The sequence below is a fragment of the Cygnus atratus genome, chromosome 7 (genome assembly GCF_013377495.2).
Source record: "Cygnus atratus isolate AKBS03 ecotype Queensland, Australia chromosome 7, CAtr_DNAZoo_HiC_assembly, whole genome shotgun sequence".
Taxonomy (NCBI): Eukaryota; Metazoa; Chordata; class Aves; order Anseriformes; family Anatidae; genus Cygnus; species Cygnus atratus.
In genome coordinates this window covers 30,793,355-30,813,844 of record NC_066368.1, presented here as the reverse complement: position 1 = coordinate 30,813,844, position 20,490 = coordinate 30,793,355, and the positions used below count along the sequence as shown (strand labels likewise).

At 38.1% G+C, this 20,490-nt stretch overlaps 1 protein-coding gene across 1 annotated transcript in view; it reads right to left on the bottom strand.

The window, feature by feature from the left end:
- Positions 1-20,490, bottom strand: part of BMPR1A (bone morphogenetic protein receptor type 1A) — a 79,803-nt gene that overhangs the window by 36,989 nt on the left and 22,324 nt on the right. Inside the window, exon 2 of the mRNA XM_035562285.2 lies at positions 4,888-5,009. The gene's annotated coding sequence lies outside the window, so the exon portion shown is untranslated. The remainder of the gene's footprint in view (positions 1-4,887; positions 5,010-20,490) is intronic.

The following is a 20,490-nucleotide window of genomic DNA, read 5'->3' as shown; positions in this document are numbered from 1 at the left end:
CTATGTTAACAGGTAACTGTTTATTACTTTCAAATGCATTTTAACTGGACTCTTAGATTTATTTCCATGTAATTCTGTTTATCAACTCTAACACTTCAGAAACATTTCACCTAACATTTCATGAAGCACGTTATAAACTTGGAATCTCCGGAGAAGGTCATTCTTAACTTTTAATCCTAGCTCAGGGGATCCTAGTTCATATCTAATATTTTAATGTTTCAAAACAGTACCATCATAAATAAATGTTTATCTGCTTGGTTTTGCCTTGAGGGAGTAGGGAGACAAAACCTATTCTTCAAATGAAAACAGAACAAGCCGTGTTATTGTTTAGGAGATAACCACATCTTACCATTCTTAATCTAAACAGCAAGTTAACAAATAAGCAAAACAGAAAACTGTGTATGTTTCCAATTGCATATCCATGTTACAATCTCATCGTAAAATATATTCCCATTAATACAAACGTCTTCAGATTGTACGGTGAATGCATTCCCTATATACTTCTCTCACCTTCTTTTAAGTTCTTGAATTAATTTTCCATCCTACCATAAATTCCCATCCTCAGATACAGAAATAAGACAAAATTTAGCCTCCTCTTACTACATAGGAAATTGCTCAGATTTCTTTGAGATACACTACACTTTCAACAGTAGCTTCTGAGCCTGACAGGTTCAATATCAAAAATAAATAAATAAAGGGACTGTAGGACCGTATAACGTGATCTTCCTGAACCTGACAGTCCTGGTCCAGCAATCGGGAAGGTTTTTAACTTAAGCTGTCTGAGATTGAGATGGTCATGCTACTCACACAACCTGGGCTAAGCCAGGAAAAGTGGGTTTAAGTACTGCCAGGAGGATGCTGACCACAGACGAGGTATACTTTACTTTCCAAAAGACCAGCAAAATGTGTGACAACATGTTTTAGAAGAGAGCAGCTCTGCAGTGGAATCACTGTCACTTCCTGTTTTGATCAGCAGATTAAAAAGAGGACACATTTCTAGTTACTCCACTCCCGGAAAATGCTTTCAGCACACTGACCTGCATTTCCCATTCGTGGTTTGAGCCCAAAGTGGCTGAGCCTGTTTGTTATGGAATTAACTCCGAGCAAATAGTTTGCTGCCAAGGAAATTCAGTGACAGCTACCCCAACCTTACACAATAATAGCTTCCTAACTGAACTGAGATCTTGCACAGTCTTGATGGTTAATAAGAAAATCATCACAAGAACAACATCTCATCACTTGAAGATTTTGTTCTGAGACACCTGACGTGTGTTCCTGGCTACTAAACGAACAAGCTCCGTTCCACGAGCTGAGATGGCTCTACCACCACCACTTTGGGACTCTACAGGCACTAGAAGCTGAGAAGTAGGAAGCTATTCCAGAACCATCAACTGAAGTTACTGGCCAAGCAGCTCTGTATCACTGGTCTTTAATCTTCTTTTAATTATTTCCTTGCTAGAAGAAAGACAAACTAAGGGACTATATCACAGTTTAATGGAAAAAATACATAGAAGCAATCCAAGTTCAGTTTTCAACACTCTGAAGAAAACAAAGTAATCACACAACCAAAATCTTTATGTTAAATAAAGACACAACATGATACAGGAGACTAGTTGCAGAAGGTAATTAAGCATACATAGCCATACTGATTAGGTGTAAAATACTAAACCATATTTCTCCAATTACATCATGCAAATGCTGAAGACTTGCACAAATTCACAGCTACAATTAAAAAAAGATATATATCCTACTAAGACGTAAGAGAATTTTATACTCTCAAAAATAAAGTACAATTAGCTAAACTACAAGAAGTGCCATATTACCAAGAAATTCTGTATTAAAGATTAAAATAAACTAGGATTATTCCTCATCTTGAAATCTCAAAAACTGTCAGACACGTATGATATGCTTCACTGAACCTGAACATGGAGGAGATAGAGAGATTTAATTGCAACTTTTCTCTGTGCACCACCTAGGAACTAACAAACGAAGTTCCAATTTTAGATGCTAACATCTTCTTTTAAATGATATATATTTAAGATTAAAGCATTCACTTTCACAGAGTTTTGTGGGTGTCAAAATAAGAAATGGGCTAGAAAAATTCAACTGAAAGCAGGTCATGCTGTGAAATACAACACTGCTGATCTCACTCAAAGTATATAAATTGGCTGATCAACATCTGGGCAGATATACTCTGTCCACATCCAGTACTCATATTCTTTCCCTCTTTTGGCCTTCATAACCTTTTTTTTTTCATCTTCTGTCTATGTCACTTGGCTATTCAAATTAAATTACAAGGTATGAAAAGAGGAGATAAAACATGTAGGAACACAAACGACTGGCAAAATAACCTGTTTTTATTTGGTTCTAATATACTCCCTCTTTCTTGTTATTTGCATGTTTGTTGACTTACAAGCCCATAATCTTTAGTAAAAACAGAACAAGCTATGTCAAGATAGTGAAATCTTGTGGTGGAGCAGCGGTGTTATTTTACCTTTTGTCAGATCACTTATTTACCCATAGGGAAGCCATAAAACACCTCCCCCCCATCTATTGCTAATACTATTAAAAAAATATAATGGACATCGGGGAAGGAGTGATGGTAATCTATGGAGTTATGGTGCTTCTTTTTTGTTTTTCCATTTAATTTTAAAGGAAGACTTAAAAGGAAAATACAGATAGTATCTAAAAGACACATTAAACGAATTTACTGGTATCCTTTCTGTAGAGAGCTCACCTATACTTGATATCTCCAAACATTTACCTTTCCTCAAATCTCTTATATGAAAGGAGTGAGATTTTTTCATTAAAATTTAAAAGACTACTCACCTAAATACTGTGATCAGTTCTAAATGCTTTGGGAGTGGAATCGCTGAGAACAGTGGGCAAGAAACAATTGTTTTATGATGACCCTACCCCTTACAATTCTCTATTCTTATAAAAACTTGAGATTTAAGCAAACACAGCACATTAATCACTCTTCTCAATAGCAGATGTAGCTCTGGTGTTCAGAGCAGACTGCCTAGGTTAATGAAGCTATTTAATGCTACAAATAGCCCCTAATGTTTACAGCTTCCTATTAGTATGCACATGTTCCCCACAACCTCAGTTCTGAAATTCTTGTAATTACATGGCTGAAAACAGAAACTGTTATTCCTGGTACGAAAAAGAGTGACCTTACAAGACTGCCACATCTGTAGAGTCCTCCTTATTGATAAAAAAAAAAAAAAAAAAAAAGAGAGAAGAGAACTGTTATCTGTTGTCCAACTGTCTCTGTCATTGGATGAGAAATGATCTGCTCCCTCCCACAGGGAGGGAAAGGGAGGAAATTAATTTTTGGTCCTGTCACAGCGCAAAGCTTTTAATTTTCAGCACTACCCTTTACTTTTTTACGTAAGTGTGCTACATCTGTCCTAGATGTTATTTTAGCTGCAAGATGCACAGTACAACTGGCTTTTTAATTACCCTTACTTCAATATATGGAATATGGATTAAACACACAAAAAAAAAATAGCGCTTGCCTGTCTTCTTGTATTGTCAAGCATAGAATAACCTGAGTAAAACAGAAATATGAAAGAAGCTAACATACATCAAGACATGTTCAATGTAGACCAGATTAAGATCTTCCTCACCTGAAGTACTGTAGATTGACTACAAATCTTACACTTGCCAACACAAGTTTAACTTTATACCTTTGTTAATTTGTTTATAGTGTACAGGAAGTTACTACTTTTGAGTAATGACTCAGCAGAAGGAAAATACAGGTTACCTGAATTTAATGCTGATCTTTCCCTTGGAGCTTTTTCTCTAAAATTACACTTCCAAAAGAGGATAAATGCCTATATGGATAGGTTATGTGTGTCAAATATATGAATTCTGGTTAACCTTCCTTGGTTAATCTCTGTAAGTGGAGGCATCATCCTGCTTTAAGTGAACATTATTTTCTTGAAAAGGGGATTAATGTCAGTTTGTAACAGGGGCCACAATCTACAGGACTACAATAATTTGAGACACAAACTTCTTTTAAGAAAGAGCAGACGACAACTGATCAATCTTGGGAGCATAAGTCTCTGAAGCTGTCTCACCTATTATGAAACCCTGTTTCTACCCAAATGGGAAAGAGTGAGAGGAAGGGCCAACACTATCACATCTTAAACACTGTATGTGGGCATTACCTAAGTTCTAGTTAAGCAAAACTAGAACAGTGAGAAGCTAGATGTAGGAGGGCCAGTGATCACTATCTCGAAACAAAGTTAGTGCTGCAGAAGAGAGTTCTGAAATGTGTCAGAAATCTGATGTTTCAGGATGTTTGTACATCTTAATTACATAAAGGAAAAAAGCTTTAGACGCCACAAGGCAGCAAATTTGAAACAACACACCTCCATACCCATCACTCACAATTACAGGAATGACTGAGTTATCAAGGCAGTGGAATTTATCATGAAAAAACATGTTATTAATAGTAGTAGTAATAAAAAGAACAGCATAATAAAATTTTGTACCCATCAAGCACTATGCCAGAAGACAAGATGCCCAACTGGCACGTCACTTCGCAGCATAAATAGTCATTTACTTCAACTAAAGGATTACTAATAATTGTAACTGGACAGGTTGCAGTGAATAGAATTTGACTGATACGGTAAGGTAACTTTTTTCCAATATATCTCCATAAAAGAGGTCTCTGTAGCTGATACTGTTTTGTCTCTTTTCATAACTGAAACACTGAACAGAAACTAGATCAAACAGTTGTTTCAGAATGGTACTAAAAGCTCTGTTATCAGCATAAAAGGCTCAAAAAATTTTAAAGGAAAGATAAGGCGGCTGTTTATTATATGCATATTTACTCCTGAAACATTCAGAATACAGCTTTGCATGCATTTACCTTACCTCACAATTAGGAAACTGAATGAAACTGTATTGTACTTCAAGCTTCCTCCAGACTGTTTTCATCTGTACTTCCACTTCATTAGTTCAAAGGTGATACTACGGAAATGCATATTTCTATCAATCTGTAAAACAGAAAGAGAATTTGATTTAAGCGTTATCCAAAGAAATTGTATTGACAGTTTATAGTACATAATGCAAACTGCAGAAACTGATATTCAGAAGTACAGAAGCCCTCTGATATTATGAACTGCTCCTAGAAAAAAACTTCTTAGACACTTGCATTTGTGGTAGTTATACAGCTGCAGCATATTTGTAAAATACTGATACTAAAAAGCATTTAAATTTAATTTTATTTCTACTACATACACATTTGTCCTAGATGAAAGGAGATGCTTGGGAGGAGGGGTGTTAAAAACCCCTGTAGATAGTTTTCTTCTGAAAATATGCCTTTCTAATCTCTCCCAGTAACACTCTGATTCACCTGGCCTGCACCAACCTGATTAACAAACCACTAGGTTTCTCCAACTTTATTTGTTTTTAAAACGATGCAACAGATTAGAGCAAGGACACATTGTGTGGTGACACCAATGGAAAAACAACAACAAAAATGATGCCCAAGTCAATCTTTATTAAACATAGAAGAATCTGTAAGACTGAAGCCTCACAACAAAATTCCACTGGTGTCACCCCGTTAGTTCTAGTACACAATGAGCCATATACAGAGAAATAATAAAATATAATAATAAAATAATATAGTAAATAAAATATAATAATAAAATATACAGAGAAATAATCAGTAGGTTTATCATAGCTACACAAAGGTATGACTGCTCCTGGGAAGAAAAAGCAAGTCAAAAAGTTTGGGAAAGAAAGTAAAAATACTGGCAATAGGGTGGGTTTCATTTTTTGTTCGTGTTTTCGAACTGGCCTACATCCAAGCGTCAGAAGAAAGCAAGGAGCAGCAGGCTCTTACCCTGCATTCTAACAGTCGTAGCAAGCCTGACTTCTGTCAAGTCCCATGGATTTTAAACATTTACGTGGAAAGCTAATTTGGGCTTATCAGCTTTACTACTTAGATTCCAACTCGAGTATATGGCGCATATTGCCAGCTCTTCCCATTTTATCACAATGTCACAATTTGTGAACGCTTCCATCATCCAAAGCTTTCAGAAATATACAAGAATTTTATCACTAAGAACTTCTAGTCTTAAAACAGCAAAGATAACCTTGAAAGTAACAAATGCTCCAACATCAGTAACCGAGACATGCTGTTAAAAAATATACAACCAATCTTATAATGTAGTGATTTAATGCCTAATTTCTGAATGTGGAAGCCAACAGTACTGGCTGAACCATGAGCCTAACATGATTTCTAGCAGAGGAAAAGTTTCAGTGTCCACCTCTCTACTCTTTTCCTTTCTAAGCTATATAAGGACCTTTACCATTACAAGGTCAGGATACTTCTGTCTCCATGTCCATTTATAAGCACTGTTTCTAACACACTGAGGTTTAATAGTCTTGGTAATAAATAATAAATCTGTGTAAAATAGCAACCTGAAACCATCCTGAATATCAGATAGCAGCAGTTCTTAAAGACAACTGTCTCCACTGAGCAGACAGGCTGACACTTGCTTGCTATTTCTTCCACGGTAGAATTGGAAAAACATTCTTGCCATGCAAAGGTGTTTGTGGAGAATGTTTTTGCTTTTTTAAAGCAAGTTTGTAAAGAATCTGCAAAATAAATCCATCTCTCTCTCTCATCAAGACTCCAGTTCACCTTCTGTTGGACTCCAAAAGACAGGACTATAAACAGAAAAAGGTCAGTGTGCTTTCTGTTTTTACAGCATGGCCAAATCCCCTGTATCTAATATCTGATTTATACAAAGACCACTTTGTATTATTTAAAAAGCCTGCTTTGTAAAGGCATTTCTGCACACTGCTAGTCCTTTTTTTTTTAAACCATGTCCTCTTTCCAGACTCCCAAACTGATGAAAATTCTTAGTAACGTTAATTTCTATAAAGTATTCATTGAATTTCCTGATCTTACTCCCATGAATCAGATACCCAAGTTCCCTCAACAAACAAAATGATTTTAGTGAACTTCTTGATCCGCATGACTGTGTATGTTCATATTTGAATTCAAATCAGTAGTGCTCTTCAGAAACCAATCCCCCCAAACACAACTATTTTCCTTGCTTTACTTTACACAGCAAGGCAGCCTCCGTGCACAGGAAGATTTATTTTGAGTATATGTAGATCAGAAAACAAGCTTCAGAAAGCACATCGTATATACTCTAACCGCTCGCAGGAATCCAGCCACAGACTCAGAGGAGGACTGGTTTGAAACAAAACCCTCACAACCTGTATAGCATGGCTGTCAGGTTCTCAGCACCTGACAGATCTGATTCTCTTACGCCACACTGCTGGGTAATGTGGACACAGCCTCTTTAGCGACTTTCAGAATTTTTGCATCAGTTCCAAATTCATCTCTCCTTTTTTAAAAAGAACTACAAAACCTCAGAGATGAGTGAAGTTAATGCTAATTATTAATTTATGGGAGTAACCTCACTGTGTTCTATTTCTTCAATTTCTTTATCAGCATGAAATGCTACTTAAGAACATACTGAATTTTATGAAAAGCAATTGACTTAAATATTTATAGTTATCCAAAATGCTCAACTATTAATGGATTAGTTTTTCAAAATATTTAGTGTCATTCTTGATGGCATTATCCCAGAAGAAATGCTGTTGATAACCAATAAAACTATTTAATAAGTTATTCACACAATTCCATCTTCATTTTATTAGAACTTCATCTACTACAATGACTGCAAAAAGCACTAACAAATTCAAGAGTACACAGGCTCACAGCCCTTGCCACTAGTTACATATTGAATCCAGATTTATCTGGAAATTTTTGCAACATTAAGATTAAATTTAGGATCTCCATACACTATTAACTCAGGAATATTGCCCCCCAGTCTAAAGAAATGAAAAGAAAAAAACTGAATGACATTAATATACTAACTATAACATACTAGCTAACCCAAAGAGCTGTAACTTTGCAGACACCAACAGGCCACAGGGAACAGTCCAAGCACCCAGCGTGGGCTGATTTATTCTCGTTCGGCAGGAGGAAGGGCTCTCCTGCTAACGCGGGGCAGGAATGAACAGCCCTCAGCAGGACAGGCAGAACGGAGGGACTTGCAGCGGCAAAGCTCGGAGCAGAAACCAGACTCAGGCTGTGGATTCCTCCTTCTTGTCATCCCACTTATCTCTAGAATCAGCTTCCCTTCGCAGCAGCTCCCGTTCCTCCAGCTCCAGGGCCACATCCATCTCACTCCCTCACCCATCTACACCACTCTCAATGCAAAGGAAGTTGCCTGGCGCTTGACTTTCCCTCTGCTTTGTTTCTCCAAGTCATTCCTCCTGCATCCCCAACTGCCTCACCAGTTTTCAGCTCAGTTAACTTTATTTCTCTTAGATGATCTATTCCACATGAACACACCTTTTTTACATCTTGCAGTTGGGGAAAATTGGTAATCACCCTGTATTTTGAAAAGAATCAAAAAAGGAACCTTCAGTACAGATTAGAAATTTTAGAGCAGAACAAAACAGAGGTGGACGAGGGGCATTCCTATGTGTCCATAAACATCTAATAGCTGACAAATCTATAGCTGAATAACCACCACAGCTTTTAGTCCAGAAACAGACAGGAAAGGTCAGCACAGCGGAAGCCTGTAGCTGAAGGACAGAATACTCAGAGGGCTCTACCTTTAAATGGAAACTGACTTACTGACTTATGGATCTTAGGAACAGAAAGGTAAAAATGCAACTATTTGCACAGAAATTTCTGTTAAGCTCCTGTAACTCAGGTGTGCATTTTAAATGCAAAATTATGCATACTTAAGGAACACAAGTTTAGAAAGAACTTTAAAGTAACATACCAGTTAAAGTAATTCATTGGAATTAAGTACATGATCATAGAAGGATTCACGGGTACAGATTATGGGTTAAAGACTTGTCAATTAATTCCAGTTTCCAGTTACTTCTTCCTTACTCCTAACTAATCCAGCCACCACTGCTTCTCTTCTGCAGGGTTCACCAATTCTGACAGTCATACCTTTATCACAGTTTATGAAACAGAACTCTGTTTCAATGTTCCTGTGAATTCAGATCACGGGCTTGGGTGATACCAGACAGTTGGAAAACAACAGGGGCAATAACCTTCATCACTTGATACTTGGGGTTGGAGCAAAGGGAGAATGAGGAAATCAGGTGGTGCTGGCAACATGTGAGCAGTGCTGAAGGGTTCACAGCCAGCTGATGGTTCTGTTAACAGACAGGAGAGGTCTCAGAAGCAGATCTATCCATTCTAGGGCAAACTATAGCCAAAAAAGAAAAAAAAAAAGGCTTTTTGTTATAAATCTATGTATGCATAAAATATACCGCAAGCCCAGACTGTGACTGTGGAAGATGCTTTATTCAACAGTCTCATGACTGCCACTAGCAAATTTAGCCAGAGCTCCTATAAGCTAGAAACAGTTTAAAAATGGTGATAATACTGCTATGAGAAGTCTACTGTAGCCATGAAATTTGAGTGGAATTTTAAAGGGAAAGCTTCCATACCAAATTTCCAAATCCTACTTCAAAGTTCATGTCCAAGGATATGAATTTCTTAAGGAAAACCTTTTCAACAAATTTACATGTGAGTAAAACCCCACACTACATTGGTAAAGCAAATACAATATTGCCTGCAGCACACCCAAGGCTTGATGGCTTTGTCAGTGGAACACTGAAGGTATATGAGGATCCTGGAGAGCAAACAGTCCTTCCAAAATATATGGGACCATTATATGAAATAAACTGATGCTTAGGTCGAACAAGCTTATGCAGCCTCTAGACACCGGATTGCAAGGTGTGAAAGAAGAGCCTGAAAAATGGTATAAGCACATTTATCCAATCCTTGAGGCAAGCCAGTTTCGACTGATCTCCTACTTCATTAAGGATATATCTTCATGAAAACTGATTTTAAAATTTGATTTTAAGCCTGGCTGCATTCCCTTGTATTTTAATACAGAATCACCAATTTATTCTTGAGAGGTATTTAAAACGCAAGGAACAATATGATATTCCAGAACTACATGTCATGTTTCGCATCTGGCCGTGACTCTCAAAATCGCTCACGATATCACTGATCTTTTAGCACTTGTAAGTTATTCTCAGAAAGCGCGGATTTCATCATCTTCACTGAGTACTGTATGGATCCCTTATGGCAAAAAACCTTTTTATCATTTGTGGGCAGATTTACTGAACTTCAAAAATACTACCTTGAAACAGTTTGATGAAAACAAGATATTGCATATAAATAATACAGACCTAAACATCAACGGGTCAACTGAAGTACTAATCTAACCTGGCTGATGGCATGTGCAGGCAGGTAGGACAGTGAGTGCTGCTCACCAGTTCAAAATCTCAACCGACCTTTCATTTTCAGTCTCACAGGAAATACAGGGCAAATCTGTACAACTAAAAAACACAATACATCAGCTTTTCTTTAAGTCAGATCTCCCTCTTCCTAGGGAAAAGCTCTTCTCTATCGGCAGACTGCAGCCTTCTTCCTTCTGGAGCAAGATTTTTATTATGAACATTATTAGTTGCAAATGAGACCACTGGACTAGGCCTAGGACATTCACATAAGTTTTTACTCAGAAGGTATTAGAGCACTCTTCATCACATCTCACACCATTCTCTCCCTGTAAATAGGGGAGAGGGTCCCTGAACAACCTCAGGCTTTACTCGTGAGGCCTTACAACTGTGCAAACTTACACAAAGGCAGAAGACGCCCTAAGTAGGTAGTTTCTGAAGGACACACACTGCTTCACAGCTTGGTACTCTCCCTGTGCTTGTTATGCATTTCTGTTATCATCTGAGCTTCCTGCAGAGATACAAGACAAAGTGTTCTACATGCTCAAACTTCTGAAAAATCATTGCCCTAGGGCCTATCTGGAAAGATCAGAACAGAAACTCCTGAGTGAAACCGTAGCATGCAGTATGAGACAGACAGAAAAAGAGGATGCATTTTACGCAGTGACATGTATCTGTATAAATTGCAATGCACTGCACCCTCCAGAAGGCCTTGTGACACAAGGAATTTATTACTGGGGCCATGATGAAAATCCAGACATGAACCTCCTGAGATACTGACTTAGACCCGTAACAAAGGTCTGCTTTGGTGGTAGGGCCAGAAAATTCCACTAGGCTTTTACTTCCTCCTGACAGACGTAATCTCCTATAGCAGAAAGTTTAAGCCTTCTCATTCCTTAGCAGGATATCTTGAATATTTCACTCTGGCATAGTTAGCTACATCACCTGAAGTCACCGAAGGACTCCACAAGGCTGATCTTCTTTAGCTGCTGTGCAAGAAGGCTCTGCACTCACAAAGCAGCCTCAGTATTTCTTTTACTTGTCTCAAATGTTCTTCATCCACAGGTCCAATGAGTCAGACTGAAAAAATATCAGCTGACTCTCTATACTTTGGGGCTAAAAGCTATCTGACAACAGCCTGCTGTTGAATCAAAAGCAGTTATGTAGAATGCCATCCCCAAAGGCAATCCCATCAGCCTACAGCACTTGCTTGATGAACTATCCAGCTCTGATGCATCACCATGAAGAAGTCAAGCCAGAATATGACTTGTCAAGCTTTGTTACTAAAACAACTGGACTTAAGACTTTTCTTTGCAAGTACTTCTTTCATCACAGCTCTCCAAGTATCCCATACAGTCCTGAAAAGTGCCTCTGTTTTTAAGAGATCTAAAACTCAACTGTTTTACCTCAACTTTGGAGGTACCCAACAGAAAGCTAGCCCCCCCATCCACAGTCTAAGCTTGCTCTCAGAATTGTGAAGACTGATTGGCCTCACAATTAACACTGTCTTCTGCTGCATTTGACACCCCTGAAAACACGGCTAGCTGCGATACCATGTACTTAAGTCTTCCTAAATTTTGGAAAGTCGTCAAAAACACTTAGGCTCTATGCTGTTTAGTCATCAAATTTCATAGTCAACTTCTCAACGTGCTTCGAAACCTGCCTGGGCCCTGTCACTTGGCTAGTAGTTTGCCTTGTGCAGATAAAAGTAACAATAATATGTGATCACTTGGCACACAGACCTAGAGGCGCACATTCTTATCATAATACTGATCCTGGGAACGCTGCCCAGACTTCAATTTCTCTCTGACAAAAGCACCAGTGAAATCTAGCTTCTGCCTGTGCTGCAGGACCACTAGGCCGTGTTTTGCTAGGTGATCCTTTTCCTCCTCCCGCTACGATTCCTGCAAAAAGGTCAAGTGTTTCCTCAATCTGCCTTTTCATAGAGTGATTTAAATGTGATAAAGAATTTCAGGAATGCCTTTTTGTCTTTTTTTTTTTGTATTTATTTATTATATATTTGTATCTTACATTTATATACATATGTTACAACTTCAAAGTCCCAGGGGCTTGGACACTATCAAAATACTGCCTTTAAACTTACAAAACATTCCTCTTAGCTTACACACTTTCTGAATCCACTGAACACAAAAACCAAAACCTGGTACATGAAAACCATCCATCACTTTTTCATGTCCTTTCATACTAAAAACACAGTCAGAGCCATCACTGCAACAGTCCTGAGCACATGGAAACGGTGACAGAATCTTCACAGAAACCACGAATCCCTCACACAAACACACACACAAAATGGTTAAAGGCCTCCACCACAAGCAAACCCATCAGGTACGGAAGTTTTCCCAACAGAAAACAAAACGGCCTTCAAAAGGGACTACATGCTAACAACCAGGATCGTAGTCTGTCACTCCTGGGGGAAACAAGACATGCTAGAACTCAAAAAATCACTACTTTTTCTTTAAGATAAGAGAATATACACGGGTATTTTTGGCAGCTTAAACAGACTTTATGTATTGTAAGAACCCTTAAAATTAACTTTATTCTAAAATCATAAAAACACTTTAATACCTCAAAAAGTGTTCCTCCCCAAAAGCAATGTAAGCACCTGTGTCTTTGCTTTAACTCGGCCTTCTACAACAAAAGGCTCATAGTATGAATCCTTTCCACTTTGAGATCTGACACACAGAAAGCAGTCGAAGGCCAGTCATAACGTGTGTTTTTTTTTTTTTTTTTTTTTTTTTGATTCTCAGTGATGATAACAATTTACAAGGAATATGGAAACCTTAAGGTCCAGAAGTTAGCAACTGGCACAGAGACAGAGTTTAATCCTCCACCCCTGAAGCTACAAAAATACACATACTCCATTAAATGGCCTTTACTGAAACCAAAATTCTATTGGCATTAGAGGCACAAAAACACAGAATTCTTGCCTTGCCCAATAAAATCTGTTCTGCTAAACATATAAACCTTAAAATTTGCATTTGTTTCCACCATTGTGAAGTGAAATAAAAGAATCAGACAACTATCATTAACTCTTAAAATTGGCAGTGACTATTAAAGCAAGGGAAGTATGAATTAAGTTCATGCAGTGCACGTTACACCAATAACAGAGAGGAGACTGTATTTATATACTAAACCATAAATTTAGGCTCCTATTGATGTAATCCCTAGTAACACAATGGCTACTTTATTTTGTGTAACTGGTTAGTCATACTTTAATCAACACTCGAATTTTATTAAAACGTACTGCAAAGTGTTTCCCTTCAGACTAGTTAAGACTTATCAATACTGCTTTGGAAAAAAATGACTATAATAAGGATGGTCAGCTAGAGCTGACTAGAGATCCGTGCATGATTTGGTGATATAGATGACTCACCACCTGGAATAACATTATATGTAAGTTTGGTTCCCAGTAGACCCACCCATATTTCCCAGAATACAAACACATTCGTGTGAAATAGTGATAGGCCATGTGGAGAACCACCAGACTCACCTCCAAAAACCTTTAGAGCAGACAACCAAAGACAGGAGCCTTTTGCAGACAATAGCTTTTAGCTAAGAATAAGAGATCCCATCCAGCCCCCTGCTCTCTTCAGAGTCATTAACATACATTATGGTGGCACAACAAACCCAGAAAAGAAAGGCATATAAAAATACTACAAATTATTCTAGACTACTTCAGAATTTATTCTAAGTGCTGTATCTGAAACTTAACTATTCCCAAAGTCTATACAGTAGATTCTCTTGCATAAAATTTCATGAAGTCATGATCTGATATTCCTCCAGCACAAAATGTTCTGCACGGTTATCTTAAGGGATGGTCTGGTTTTATGCAATTAACTGATATTACAGAAAAAAACTATACATCTTTGGCAGAGAAGACACAGAACTAAAAATTTTGCCATTTTTTCATAAATCAATGGTACAAAACCCTTCAACTTCTATTGGTAAGGCAAAGTGAAGGTGTGCTTCATAACTCAGAAAGCTATATGATATTATCTTGGTAGCATTTGATTACATCTGATCTCAAGTGGACTGGACTTTCCTACATCTGTTTAAAAAATGGGGTCATACCTTCAGATGACCCTTCCCGATAAGGTAAGATTGATTTGTTATTCAGACAATGATTAGTCCCATCCCCAGAAAACAAGATTTTTTTTTGTTTTTGAAAAAAGATTATACATTAAAGTAAGTACATGCATCACCTCTAAAAAAAAAAAGTAATAATTACGGAATCAGAAGTATTTGATTTAAAAGTATGCACTAGGTACTTACCCTTGTAATCTTGGTCCCTGAAAATTCCCCCAAAATTATTTCAGAACAAAATGAATTAAGAAAATTAGAAGAAAAATCCTAAGTAATAAAATAAAATGGATCCTGCTAAAGCATCCTTTTACTCGTTAGAATCTTGGAAAAAATGACCACAAAAAGAAGTCACACCCCTTACCATCTGCATGATGATATGGAACTTGATTTGCAAGTCTGAACAATTAGGCCGCAGTGGCCTCAACTTCTCAAACAGAGCTCAACAGGTTAGAGAAAGGTAATGCAACACGCAGGAAGTAATATACACGGGTAACTCAGCATAGAGACAAAGCTGCCCCAAAATCCTCAGCCATTTTACCTACTAAGTCTAACAATTATAAGTTCGGAGTGCTGGAACACTGTATGCCTGTAGTTCTTTGGCCACCAAATCATGGACCCTTTCAACTTGATCTAATGACACATTTGTGGAAAAAAACAAAAACAAAACAAACAAACAAAAACACTACATACAGAATAGACCTTAAGGGTTTAGACAAACACAAGGTAGGAAAACTCAAGACAAAGCTCTGGAACACTCTGAAAAATTATCTAAATTTCCAATCTGGCCTCTTGCATGTCCTAGTGACTTATATGTTCAGAAGTGACTTAATTTCTGTCAATCTCAAATTCTCTTCTCCAAATGCACAGGACTACCAGTGCCTTCGTAAAGGAACTGAAGAAAAACAATCTTTTTTTTTTTTTTTCATTAAATTGTATTTAATACTGGTGACAGGTCACTTACAGAGAACAATTAACTGCTTGGAAACGGGTTCACTTTATATGGCAAGACCACCCATCTGTGAACAAATACTGTAAAAGACTGACTATATCCTGGACCGAATAACTTTACAAAGAATTTTTAAATGTAATCCATGAGAGGACTTAGGCACCACAAGCAGGATTTACCTGATGCTCAGCTTCTTCAGCCATGAAGAGGTTTTTGTCAACAAAGCTCTACAGCCAGAGGTTTGCTACTGCTCAAGCTGAAAAGAGCTCATCTGCTTAAGCCTGCTGAGAAGTCTAACCTGCTTGGTGTTCTGTATACATCTTTAACCACTCTAACAATGGGGGCATGTTAATGTGAATTGTAACTGTCAGACACTTTTCTTCAAACACACTTTTAATTCAATAATTTAGAGGTTGCACCATTGTCCTACAGGCTTTGGATGAACAGGGTGCTCCGAGACAGACCCAGAGAATGTAGGCAATCATTCTCCACTGCACCTACAGAAGACACACCACTTTGCAGAGCACAGCACAAGGCCCATGGAAGAAGGTGCCAGAGGGAGGAACTGTTTTTCAGCCAAACAATGAAGCATATGTGGGGTGGAAAAGGAATGCTGAAATATGGCCACAAATTTTAATATTTGCTTTAGAGCAAAACACACTCCAAACTATAGGTCACTTATTCTTGGGACACAGTGAAGGGGGATAGAATCCCCTTCATCTAAAGAAGCATGACTCCTTGGATTTCCTGTCGAAGAAAGCATGCCATCTGCAAGGACGGAGGTATAACCGTGTGGACTTGTTCTCTAAGGAAAGGATAAAACGATAACATAGTTCTCGGTAGCGTCAACAGTGAAGTCTACAGTGTAATAAAATAATATAAAAGCTTCCCATCAACACTGAGACGCTACATCAGGAAAATACATAATTTGTAAGTTATACTGCTCAGTAAGTTTGTTTGCTTTAAATTTCATGTTTATTTTAGTTCTGAAAGGCTTGCCTCCTTGCAAGAAACTTAGGATACCTGATGTTGTTGCTTTAATATGACTTCTCTTTAACAAAGGAAGAAAAACTCTGACGCTAGCAGCTTTTTCTACTTAGCAGAGGCACGAGAGCCAACAGCTGACATTTGAATTTCATCTAAATTCAAACAGGAAATACACTCAAACGAGTTATCAATTACAGACTGATTCACTCATGACTGCAGTAAATTCTTCACTGCCAGAAGACACGCTGGATATACTGCAGTTACGTGCACTTACGGTACACTGGGGTAGAAATTTACATAGATTTCCTTTTGCCTTTAACAATCTAAAATGAAATTCCTCACACCTGAAAACTGTGCCCAAGCAAACGAAGCAAAGCACACCCACGTACAGGACCACTTGGAGACAAAATTCCATTGCACAGAGCAAGGACTATCACAGGAAGATCTTTTCTTTTCCAGCATTGTCCTATTTGGTCCCAATTTATATTTAGGCTTTTACAAAAATAATCTTTGAAAAAAGCTTAAAGTAGAGCTATTTCAGATGTATGCACTATAACACCCTGTAACTTGAGTCTTTTAACAAAAAAGCTGGAGTAATAAATTGTACAGACACACTAAGTGATTAATTACCTTAAGTAACTGCTGCTTCATTATTACTCTCTGAGATATTCAAGAGCTAAGAAAACAGAGCATCTTTCCATGCTTCCTTAACCTAGGTATTTCACCTTCTATCCAAATAAGCGAATAAAATTCTTGTTTTAAGAAAGGAAAAATGCAAAAGGAGTTCAAATATAGAGCTAACCTCTGCCCCTCTCCACACTGAGAACCATCTGGATTCTATTAAATTGTCAAGCAAGTACCAGGATTAATACGAAGAGAAATAAAAGAACCACTGAAATGTTTAACATTGGTAGCTTCTTTATAGGCTATGCTAAATCTCCATATGAACCTCAGCTGATTAACACTTCAAATGCATGACATCTATTTTATAAAATTATACAGACCACTTTCACTCTCACTTCCCTGTGACTACTAAGCAGAATTGCAGCTAAAAATTTTTCGTATTATCCTACTCTACAGAGCAGCTGCCCAAGCAACTTATGAAACTGTAAAATAGCAATCAACATTGTGAAATTCAGGGGAAAGCAGTAAAGCCTTCCATTTAAGGTTGTCAGATTATCTTACCTCATATAGTTCTGTGCTTTAATGTTGTATAACACAGTGCAGATTATACAGAACAGAGTTCATGCATTTCCGAACCCAAAGATTCAGCAAGAAAAGGGCCTAACTCCAGACAAACACCTCCGAGGCTCTGAAGAAGTTCAGCCTCATCTAGGTTTACAATTAAGTGACAAGCTTGGATATGACTTACAAGCCTCACCAAAGGGAGCATTCCTCAGAATAGTTTCATACTTTAAATAGATATACGACTGAAGCATCAGTTTTCAGGTTGGCCTTCTCAGCATAACATCATTCCCACTGAACCCAAAGGCCAATTAATTTCCTTCCTCCTTGCAGAAAGGAATTTCAGCTCGCTGATGATTTCCTGGAACTTCAGCATTCTCCATGTGATGAGAATGTGACACACTTCGGAGTACTGACAGTTTTTAACGGATAGTTTCTAAAGTATTTGTGGGAAACAGAACCCAGATTCGGGGTAGCAACTTCCTTGTTCAGGTGAAGAAAGGTAAGATGCTGCACAAGAGCAAAATGAAAGGAAATGACAGGAAGAGTCATTTTTCCCCTCAAGGGTTTTATTAAAGACTGATAATTAATATTTTGCCTGTTTTTACACAAATATATATCAATTAAAACTCCAACACCAATACCATACAATTATACAGGATTACAAAAGAACAAGATACATACACAGAGTCATGACCACCTCTGCTTGTTTAAACCTCAAATGCAACTGGGGAAAAATGTAGGGGCTGTAGATTCAAGTCTTCTGAATTTGTAAGATGCTGCATTTAAAACAAAAAAAAGAACATAGCCCCTTCCTAATAAGCCACATAGTATAAGGAAGGTTGAAATAACCATCCTTTTCTTTATAAGTAGTTTTGCAAAAAAATGAAATTGACACAGAATGACACTGTCAGGCATAAGCAGGCTCTCTCTGTAGGAATGTCTCACTTTGCCCCACAGAAGTATACAGCCTTTCTAACTGTTGGCCCTACCAGCTCAACGCAGGGTCAAAAACGGGTGACTTCCTTGGCTTTCCTCTAACAGAAGGAGATTCTGCATGAGAAAGTATGTACCCAGATACGCCACTGCATTTACTTCAAGTGATTTGTTCAAGTATACACGACTGCAAGTCAGGAAACAGCTTTCAAGCATACAAGAAAGATTAGAACATCTGACTTGGTTGTGCCAGCTCTAAAGAGTCATGAGATAAAACAAGAAAAGTTACCAAAGTGAGCAGAAACAAATGAAAGTTTAAATAGAAGTTGTGCTGCATAAAAGGAGTGCTCTTGCACATTCCTTCTCACGTTAATACATTCTCAAAACTGAAATAGAACAAGTATTTGAGTAATTTAAACAGAACCACACAACAACTCAGTAACGAGCTTACAGCTCTTTATATTTAAAAAGAAAACAGAACTTGAAAGATCTAAGCAATGCAACTAAATCTTGATCAAAGAAGCATGCAATCATATTCTGGCAGTTGCTAGAACAGATGCCTGCCATTAGTTTAGTATAAGTATCTCCATAATCTAACTCATCCTTAGTTAGGAAGACTATCTGGGATAAGAACAAAAACAACACAAAACAAACGACCTTGAAGTTACAGGAAACCCAGGAATGAGTGAGTTCAAGATGCTGTAATATATTTTGCTTGTGCATGTATGTCTGGAAGTCAGGTGAGACCCAGAAATGCTCAAGTTCTTTGATATACAGAATGTCTGTCTCTAATAAACAAGAGTGTTTTATGGTAATTCAGTAATCTGATTAAATGAGTTTTAGACTGTCAAGCCAACAAAATGTCTAACTAGTTTGGACTACAAGGGTTTTCGTCTTCTTAAAAACGAAGAAGGGACTGGGGAACACATGGAGGCAACGACAACAAGGGACGCAGATACACGTGATCCAAAGCAAAGAACTCCTGACAGCATCCCTGCTAAGTCTTGCCAAGGCTTGCAAAAACACAGAACGGCCTCAGGTTATTTTGTGATGAATGAAGAGCTTGTGGGCTTTCCTTGCTTGCATGCTCACTCAGGGGTAAGGTTTATCTCTTTGTCAACAGAACCTAATACGCTGCAATTTGTTCAATGCCGATACCAGTTCTTAAATGCAGAGTTCAACAAACTGGTCTGGGAGAGGTGGGGTTTCCTTGGTTGGTTGGGGGGGGGGGGGGGGGCGGTGTATGTGTGTGTGTTTTGTTAAATAAGCTGAGACCTGCCTGTAGTTCCTCCCTACTTGTTATAAGTAGCAAAAACATTTTTAAGTTCTTGAGAGGAACATTCTTAGATACTGAAAAACAGCAGTGGTTTAGATACATAATCCTTATTGCACTATCGTAACTTGATCCTGGAACTGACAAACTCAAAACCAGCCTTGGAGCCCTATTACCTGCCTCTGCTGGGGGGACGAAAAGGGGAAAAAAAAAAAAAAGACACCTGATGATTTAAAAACACGATGATCAAGATGCTCTTAAAAGTACCAAATGGGTTAAGCCGAATACAGGAAAACACCAGCAGAAGGAAGCTATACCTTTCTGTTTGATTCAACAGGTATCGATTGAAGGAAGAAGAACAAGATTTCATTCTCCATCAGCTTCAAAGGTCATAAAACAAAGCTCATCCATTCATCAGTGATGTGTACAGGAGGGACTTTCAAATAACTGAGTAACTGGAAATATTTATACTTTGAATGGGATGAATAGGAAGAGGGCTGTTTAGGATATGGCAGAGGTAAGGGAAGGATGTGGAGAGAGAATGGCTTTGTTTCAGCCACCGCTCCTCCGCAGACCGATTAAACAGCTCCAGACCTCCGGCTGGCCATACAGCCCGGGAAGCGCCCACACCAGGGCTCCTCCACCCAGCCCTGCTGCTTCAGGTGTGCTGACTCTACACAGAGCAACAGCTCAAAAGCACATTGCCCACTGTACACAGAGTAATGAGAAATAATTTTTGCATTAT